The sequence below is a fragment of the Gastrolobium bilobum genome, unplaced genomic scaffold (genome assembly GCF_033153095.1).
Source record: "Gastrolobium bilobum isolate Gb01-03AN ecotype WA unplaced genomic scaffold, APGP_CSIRO_Gbil_v1 utg31243, whole genome shotgun sequence".
Lineage (NCBI taxonomy): Eukaryota > Viridiplantae > Streptophyta > Magnoliopsida > Fabales > Fabaceae > Gastrolobium > Gastrolobium bilobum.
Window position 1 is genome coordinate 128,714 of NW_026895098.1, and position 10,305 is coordinate 139,018.

Below are 10,305 nucleotides of genomic sequence, written 5' to 3' on the forward strand. Positions count from 1 at the left end.
ACAATATACAAAACTATGACTATGGATGGATCAAGAAACATTTAAACGAATTTAAAAAAAAAAAAAAAAACATTTAAACGAGGCCAAAAGTTTTTTATAGGGAAAAAATACTTTTATTTTTGACAAAGAAAAAATTCTCTATCATACTTACATAAAATTGAATAGGTTTAATTAATTTTTTTTCTCTCTTTATAATAAAACTTAAGTAGAGAAATTTTTTCTGGAGCAAAAGCAAAAGCAAAAGCTTCAAATCTTTTTTATAGTGAGTTTGGACATATCTAATTTCATTGAAATAAAAGTACGTAGAAATTAAAATAAAGAGTTTAACAAGCTAATAATTAAGTTAAAAGTCAAAAAAGATTTAAGTATTAATAAAAAAAAGTCAAAGAAATACTAATCCCCTAAATATATAACTAAAAAAGACATTAAACGTCTTTTTGTTTCAAGGACTATTGTCTAACTGAAATTGACACTGCTCCTTTGTGTTCCGCAATTAGAACAATACCCGCATATTGTTACATGTCAAATATTCTAGAGTAAACACCTTTTTTGGTTTCTGGCAATATCTACGAAATCCTTTTTAGTCCCTGGCAATAAAAAAGGACCAAATTGGTCCCTAGCAGTATGCAAAAAGGGCCACGTTAGTGACGGAGGAGTTGACATGTGGACTAATGTGACCCTTTTTTCATAATTTTAGGGATCAATTTGGTCTTTTTTTATTGCCGGGACTAAAAAGGATTTCGTAAATATTGCCAGAGACCAAAAAAGATGTTTACTCAATATTCTATAAGATCGGTTATTGCAGTGAAGTAGCGTATGGGAAGAGATAGGGTCTCAATTCTTCACATCACACATGAAAATTTATGTTCAAGGTTGATTCATATTAAAATTCGTGTGTGTTAGAAAAACATGACATGTAAAAATTCGTATCATATTGTGTTAAGATGAGTTTGACCCAATTTTTTATTTTTTTTATTTTTTGTTGTAAATTCGACCCATTTTTTTAATGATTTTTTGGTCAATTATCTTTTTGACTAATAATTTACATGTTATTCGTATCGTATCATGTCAATCCTCAAAATCTTCGGATCATGATCATGTCAAAAAATTTGACACAAATAAAAATTCGTATTGTATGTTGAGATATATAGTATGTGCAACTAATATGGAGTTTATAAGGCCTTGGAAACTCCCACCTTTTTCAATCTTCACCGCTCTCACTTTAAGGTGGAATTAAAATAAAAAGGGTGAGAGTGTTCAAGACCTTTTATATTTTTGTTTTATCTTTTTGTGCTTTTATTTTAATTCCACTTTAAAGTGGGGGACGGTGAGGATCGTGACCTTATAATCACTCAAGCTCTGATACCATGTAAAGAACCATGAGATACATCACTCCAAAAGTTAGCTCAAAGGGTGGGAGTGCCCAAGGCCTTATAAAGGCCACATTAGTTGCACATCTAATTAATGTGGGACTATATATCTCAACATTGTGTCCATATTAAATATATTCGTATTGTAAGAACCCGCACCGTTAATTAAGGAATTTAATTAATAAATTATGAGATAATAGAAAATGATTCCATAATTGACCTTAATAATTATAGTAAGTGATTAAGAATGCTGAAAGTCGTTTTTCGGAAGAAAAGTGCATATACCGGTTCTGCTAGTCGGTATAAATGTGTACCGAAAAAGTATCCCGAAAAATTATAATAAGTGCATGATAATTACTAGAATGATATGTAGGACTTGTAAAACGAGTTTCAAGTCCAAATAATGAGAACTGGTGCTAGAAACCGGTAGTGGCTTTGAAAAGCGCGTACCGGAAAGGTGCTCAAAAAATTATAAGAAAAATATGATAATTCTTGAAAAAATGTGTAGTTTCAGATTCCAAAGTTTGGGATTAAAATACTAAGCGTAGCAATTAAAGTTAATATTGTGTGTTAATTGGGTAAGTGGCTATAAATACTCTAATAATTGGGCACAAAACCCTAGAACCACTACTCCTACGTGACTTGAGCGGCTGAGTGCACCTTGGCACTGTTTCATTATTGTTTCCTTCTTTCTTGAGAGTCTTGGAGTCATTTCTTCCTTGTTCTTTATGGTTTCTTCTTCTTAAACACCTTGAGTGAGTGGGAAACACTTTGGTGAGTGTGTTAGGAGCATCATTCTGGGTTTTTACCTCTGTTTGGAAGGTCCTTGGTTGCTGACTTTGGGGCTTGAGAGTGTTGAGCCATTGTGGTGGCATTTTGGAGCTTAAAGAAGCTTTTTTGTGAAGAAAGGACCAACCTTTGGTGTTGTATTTTCGTACACCTTATTTCCAGAACCTGTAGAGGCAGTGTGGTGAGCTCCAAGAGCCTTTGATCCTCTGTTTTGAGCCTTGGTATGTTGTACCACCCTTTGATCATGAGTTTTATGCTTAAAAATAGAACCTTGATGCATGTAAAGGTTAAAAGATGATAACTTAATGTTGGGGTTGGTCAAACACACCTAGAAATGCATGTTTAGGTGTTTAAAATCGGTAAAAATCCAACCTTGGAAGGATATCTTCACGAAATGCAGTTTCTGCATTCTGTCGTGAAATATCTGGATATGTGCCCGAGAAATATCCGGATATGGGATTTGGACATCCGGATATTGGATATCCGGATATGGGAATCTCGGATATTGTATATCCGGATATGTACAGTGAAATATCCAGATATTGCATATCCAGATATGATTCCGAGGAATATCCGGATATTCTGGGATTTCGTAGAACAGTAGCTGTGTTGTGTGTACAATAGGCTATTGGGGGTTTGTGGACCCTAGATTGTTGAAGTTGAACTTCTGTAATTAATGAACTAAGTCAGAATCGTAGTGATTAAGGGCTTATGGCTTGGTATGGAGCCTTAAGACGTAAAACGTAAAGGAAAGGCGTTGTCTTTAAGTTATATGCTTGTGGTGCATTATTATTGATATAGTATTGGTCCATAACAGATTGTGAATCTGCTGTGTTTGGACTTTGAGCTGTGGAATCTTGGCTTTGAGTGTTAGCTTGCAAGGTAAGCTTTCGTGTCCTCGGTTTAGCCATGTTGTGGTTCCACCATGTCCCTTGGGGTATGGTTATATGTATGCTGTGTTACATGCTTTGATATATTTGGAATGTTGTTGAGCTTTATGTGTAATGACTTTTAATATGCATGTGTTGTTCCATCTTGACGGTAAGCCTGAGTATGTGGCGTCATATAAGACGGTGATCCAGGGTGGATGCAAGTAGCGTCTTGCACTATTTGTGGGTATTAGAAGTATATAAATCCTGCATTTCTCTGGCCAGTAGAATAGAATTGACACACATGACATGATTATCTGTTGCATTGCACTATTTCAGAACTGATGATGATGAACTGCTTTTAAACTTATATTGCACATGTAAGAGCTTGGGGTGGAAGATCCTTGAGGACCCCTTGTCTTACTGAGATTTCTTGTTTAGAGATCTCACCCCACGTTTGGGGAATGCTTATTTCAGGTTCCGGTAGTTTGGTAACTGATGCCTCTGGCGGCAGGAGGCCAGAGCTTAGTTGATGATACTATGTTGTATTGCTGCCATGACTGGATTTGGATGCTGCTTATGTTTTTCGCTATTTATGATTATGTTGTTGTTGAGACTGATGTTGGGCGTGTTGCCTTATTTGAGTGAGCATGGGGATTGTCCATGACACCTTATGTTAGTACTTTAGTTTGGAGTTGTATAAACTATTAGATGGTCCAGTCTACGTTGTTGTAGTTCCGTGACTAGAGCCACACTTTTATTATCTATGTTATGAGGTATTTTCAGTTAGCTGTTTTATTGCAATTGCATACAGGCGATGTTTTATTAATTGATTAATAAGCAAGTTGGCAATGATAATGACATCATAATTGAAAAGAAAAAGATATTCCGCATTTTTAATTAAGCGCTGCTTAATACGATAGTATGATAACATTACCGGATATATACGGGGAGTTACACGTATCGTATCAAATTCACGTCGTGTCGAGTAATTTTAACACCCTAGGCGAAGATAATTTCTGTCGGGTTAAAGAATAAAGTTGGTAAGCAAATATATTCATAATAAACTTGTTAATGTCAAAATTTTAAAAATTGTACACATATAATGTGATTTAACAATAATAATCATGGAAGCAAGATTTGTCTTTTGATTTCTGTTGTTTTTTAAAGAACAAAAAATTCCCAAATGAGCTCTAAGTCATTTTTGGGATCTCAAAGTGAGTCGTGTGTGATTATTCCACTTCTTCTTTTAAAAAAATGAAAAAAAAATGGGAATGATGACCATTCTTATTTAGGAAAAGATAAAAGGGAAAATATTTTCTTCTTTTTAAAGGAGAAAATGTTTCTCCTAATGACTCGTTGTATAAGTGAAGTCTACAAAATAGTGGAGAAAAAAAATTTAAAGTGGGACCCACTTATACTGTAAGTCACTAATAAGAGAAAATATTTTCCCAAAAATAAATTTCAACAATTTTTATCGCTCTTTCTTTAACATTACCTTTATTATTAGGTAAAATTGACTGAATGTGTTGCTAACATTGGCTGCCTCATATTCAATCCCATTGGCCTCTTAGACGTCTTTCTTCTTGATTTGAGTAAAGAAATCATGAATTCCACGTCTAGAGACAAAATACTCATTCATATATAATTAGGCCAGAAATAGACAAAATACTCATTCGTATATAATTAGGCCAGAAATAGAACTGCCCATTTTTATATACAAAATGAATAAATCTTTGTGATCAAAGCTTATGGCAAATACATTCTATTTAACTAGGAACTACGGTTGAATTTTTTTATTTTTTTTAATCTTCTTTACGTGTATGAAATTCATTCTTATATTCCTAAATAATACAATGGCAGCAGCTATATGTAATGTATATAATTTTTTGCTTTTTTTTTTTCTGGGGGAAGGGAGAGATATTGGGACTTTGTGGTTGGATGAAACTTAAGAGCAGTGGATTATCATCATTATCATACATACAAGGAAGCAAAAGACAACAGCTGCAACGATTGTTTGAATAGGAAGGGTTTATGTACAACTAGAAATGAAAATAGTTGTCAATGGAAGACTAGGCTGAGGCAGCAGCTTGTTCTTCAACAACCTGTGATGCTGGCAGAAGGGTGCAAATGAGGTTGCGGTCACCGTACACATTATCAACCCGTCCTGGTACAGCCAACCACATTTACATTTATTAGTTATATTCATTACTCAAACATAATTATATACATGCCATAATTTCATGCATAAGGATTACAAGCAGTCAAGCACGCACCAGCGATACCATATATTACTATAACAATGAGTCCCTATTGCCTATACATCCAAAATATTTGTTTTTAATAGTAGCGAGGCCTTTTGACTAGACTAATACATTGCAACAATACAAACATTTTACTAGTTTAATTTTTTTTAGCAAACTATTTACAATTTTAATGCGAGTAAAACACACATCAGGAATGTGCGTGTTTAAGTTGTACATCACCTCTATGTGCGATTTGTGCAAAAGTTAGCACACTGCAAAACGCGCATCCTGGCAGTGTGCGTTCAAGTCGCACACACACCCTATACGCGTCTTGCAGAGTACGACATATGACAAGTGGATTTTGGCTTGTACACAAGTCACGCATGAGGGTGATGCGCGACTTGAACATGCACACTCTTATACCCGTTTTACTGGCATTTTGATAAATAATTTGTTAAAATAATTTTGGGGAATATGTCTCAGATTCTGCATTACATGGGTCAAAAAGCCTAGAAGCAAAAACGAAGGTGGAGATAGAGTTAACATGAACAAAAATTGCAGAAAAGCCCTTTAATTTTAGTTTTATTTTTATTTTTTGAAATATCTCTTGTCGATTTATTTATCCTACTACATAGCATAGCTCACAATAGAGGTTATGGGTGAATGAGACTACTTCAAACAAGGGATAATGAGGTAGGTTAATTATGAGAAGGATGCCATAAGAAACAAATAATAATATGAACAAGCACATGTTTACCTGTGCTAGGCCAGAACTTTGAAACACGGAGCCATGAAGCTGGGAAGGCTGCATATTCCCTGGAGTATGGTTTTGTCCATGCATCTCCCATGAGCAGTGATGGTGGATGAGGGGCTCCCTGCACAACATTTTATACAATCACTCAAAAGTATTATTATAACTAGTTTGAAATTGTAAATAAAATATGCACTCAATGGTGTATATTATTAAATAATCAAACTAAAACAAGTATTTTTTCTTCTTATGAATATCTCATAAATGAATAATTGTGTCACATATTGATCAAAAGAACAAAAAGATTCTTTTACCTTAAGTACATTGTTGTTAATGTCAGCCTTTCCTTTCTCAATCTCAGCAATTTCTTCTCTAATGGAAATAAGAGCATCACAAAACCTGTCTAACTCAGCCTGCAATGATGTTTAGTTAATAATAGAAAAAAAAAAATCACACAAGAGAAAGTACAAAGAAAAGAGAGCATAAGGACTCATACCTTGCTTTCACTTTCAGTGGGCTCAATCATGAGTGTGCCAGGCACAGGCCATGACCTTGTTGGTCCATGAAATCCGTAGTCCATGAGGCGCTTTGCAACATCTTCAGGTTCTATTCCAGCAGTGTTCTACAATGATAATAGCTTACAATTAATCACAACATGAATAATGCTGCAGGTTAATTCAGAAACAACTGCAATCATTAAATGGACCTACCTTAAAGCCTCTTAAGTCGACAATGAATTCATGAGCTACTGTTCCATTGACTCCACGGAAAAGAACCGGGTAATAGTTCTGTAGAAGTCAAAGTATAAGTAAAACTAAGGTTCAGACACAGAAATAAAGTAACATGACAGTAACTAGAAAAAAAAAGTTATATAAGGGTAAGAAATACACGTAATCTATGACAAAGCACAAACCTCCAATCGTTTTGCCATGTAGTTTGCATTCAAAATGGCTATCTTTGATGCATCGGTGAGTCCTTTAGAACCCATCATGGCTATGTAAGTGTAAGAGATTGGTAATATGAGTGCTGAGCCCCAAGGTGCAGCAGAGATTGTACCAAGTGGTTGGGACTTGTCAGGGGCAGGAATTCCACCAGTGGGTACCTTCATTATGGCAACATATAATTAAATACAAAGAAAACATAAAAATGCTATTGAACAAACAAATGTTTACCTTTACAATGTCATCCAATCTTGAGGAAGTTAAAGGAAAGACTATTTTTTTTTAAGACTTAATGGATTGGGATATAGATTGGCGGACAGTGTGTCTTAAAACGAAATGGAGAAAATCTATATACATGATGGAGAGTTAAACCCGTTGTTATTTCTATGTTCCAGATTGTCCCTTTTTAGTTCTTTTTCCTCTTCATCTCCCCCCTTTCTTCTTTCCCCCTTCTTTTATCACTTATATATATATATAGGCAAAATGATTTCTGCAGCAGCTGCACATGCAGCAAGCCAGGATCTGGTTCTGGATCCTGTTTTTTTTTTTTTTTAAGCTGTGGGCCCCACTTTTCTGTGTCAGCTGCACACAACTGCTCTCTGCAGCCGCTGCAGAAAAATTATCCCCATATATATATTATTACTATTCTATTTATTTTTTTATCTTTTTTCAACCCTTTCGTATCTTTTATTTGGGTTCATCTACCACCGACCCCAATTAATTTGGGATAAAAGTGTTGTTGATGTTGATGTTGTGAAAACAATTCCTTTCTAAAGAATATAATAAAAACATGCTTGCATATTAATTAGGGGAAAAATGTTTATCCTTTTAAACGACACAACTTATATCATTTCTCTCTTCTCCTTTATCTATCTCTTTCTCTTTCTTAAAATGACACAACTTTACATCCTTTAAAATGATACACGCTTTTTCCATTAATTAGACATAATGTCATTGTCATCCATAACAGGGAGAAAAGTGCTTACCACAGGGTGTGAAGGTAAAAATGGTGCCAAGTGTTTCTTTACACCAATAGGACCTATGCCAGGGCCACCTCCTCCATGAGGGATGCAAAACGTCTTATGGAGATTGAGATGGCAAACATCTGCTCCAATCCAACCAGGGCTTGTAAGTCCCACCTGAACACAAGAACCGAATGTCCAAATTAGGCACAAATTGTTGAACTCTGGACCAATATTAATATGTAGAAATGTAGCAACAAAAGCATCACTGAAGATTTTGTTGCTTGAACTATATGTCTTTCAAAATATCATCCTGGACTACTATATACTACAAGAACTATCCCTGCCAGACTCTTGGCACAACACAAAGTACATGAAGGTAAAGAGATATGCAAGGAAAAACAAACCTGTGCATTCATGTTGGCACCATCCATATATACTTGGCCTCCATTATCATGAATAATCTTGCAAATCTCATCAATACCTTCTTCATAAACACCGTGGGTTGAAGGATATGTTACCTACAAATTTAAATCAAAACCAAACTAATATAAAAAAAATGCCCAAGTTTGACAATACTCTCAATTAGCTGGTATAAACATCAATAATATAAGTAAGATTCTATAGGAAGTAAGTTGTACCATAAGTGCAGATAAGTTTTTCTTATGTGTTTCAGCAGCCTTCCTTAACTCTTCAATGTTAATGTTTCCTTTCGCATCAGTTCCTACAGAGACAATTTTCATTCCACACATAGCAGCACTAGCAGGATTTGTGCCATGTGCTGAGACAGGTATAATGCAAACATTACGATGATGGTCACCTCTTGCCTACAGTTTCCAAAAGCCAAAAGAAGTAAGAAGCATCATAGGAATTAAAGAATATTTATCACAGGCTGTAGTATAAGAAAATCATTGCATCTATTTTAGATATGTAGAAAGAGAAAATGACACAAATGAGGTTCTCTATTATTGGCTGAAATGAAAAAATACTATGTTAAATAACAACAGAAAAACTTCTATATCCTAAAAGTAAATCAGAAGAATGCCCTGATAAATTAAGAAAAACCATCCTTCCCCAATAACTAATATTGTCCATAAACTTTAAGCAAACATATTCATAATGATCCAAGTTACCATACCAAATGATATGCACGAATAACCATCAGTCCAGCATATTCTCCAGCAGCACCAGCATTTGGTTGCAAAGAGAAGGAGTCAAACCCAGTGATGGTACACAACAGATCTCCCAAATTGTTGAACATTTCCTGATACCAGATTTGCTTGTTTAGACACAGAAAACACAACTTATATCCCATATTTTCAGGTACAAAAGCATATATATGAATCTCTTTATATCATTATTTTTGTAAGATTATTTAACTATCCAACTACCTGATAACCTTGAGCCTGTGCAGTTGGTGCAAAAGGGTGAATATCAGTAAAGCTGGGTCATGTCACAGGCATCATTTCAGTTGTTGCATTCAGCTTCATTGTACAAGATCCCAGTGGGATCACCACCATCATCGCAACCACTGCCGCCACCATCGCCATCACCACCACTACCACCACCACAACGGCACCGCTACCATCTCCACCACTATCACCAACCACCTCTATCACCAACCACCTCTATCATTGCCGCAGCCACCACCGACACCGCCACCGCTACCAACCACCACCACCATCGTCACAGCCACTACTGTCACCACCACCACCACCGCCACTTTTACACCACCACTACCGCCACCGCCACCGCTGCAGCCATTGCCACCACCACCACCACCTCCATAATGTCATCACAACCACCACCACCAAGTCACCGCTACCATTGTCGCTGCCACCAACGCCACCAACCACCATCCCCACCACCATTGTCGTAGGCATTGCTGTCACCTCCACCACCACCATCCCCACCACTATCACCGCTGCCGCCGCCATTACCATCGCTGCAGTCACTGCCGTCACAACCACCACCACTATCATCACCACGTCACTGCCGCCACCACCGTCGTACCACCACCCCCCGCCACCGGCACCACCACCTCCACACCATATGAAAAGGAAAGTGATGATCCAAATTTTTTTTATATTTAATAGGAATTATTTTTTATTATATTATTTGCCATGTTATCAAACGCAATTCTCATTCCCGGAATAAAAATAGAACATGTTATCAAACACATTTTTTTTTCTCAGAAACTGTTCCAAGGAACAGAAATATAAAATAATTGTTTCTTTTTAGAAACAGTGCTAGGGAATAGAATGGTTGTCATGCACACCCTATATGAACAGAAAGTGGGGTTGAAAAATTAAAAAGTTAGATGGTAACCCTGAAATAAATTAAAATTACAAAAATAAATTAAAAAGTTAGAGTGATA

The 10,305-nt window shown here is 36.0% G+C and overlaps 1 pseudogene; it reads right to left on the bottom strand.

Moving 5' to 3' along the window:
- Nucleotides 1–4,963: 4,963 nt before the first annotated feature.
- Nucleotides 4,964–9,448, bottom strand: LOC133300879 (glycine dehydrogenase (decarboxylating), mitochondrial-like; annotated as a pseudogene).
- Nucleotides 9,449–10,305: the final 857 nt, after the last annotated feature.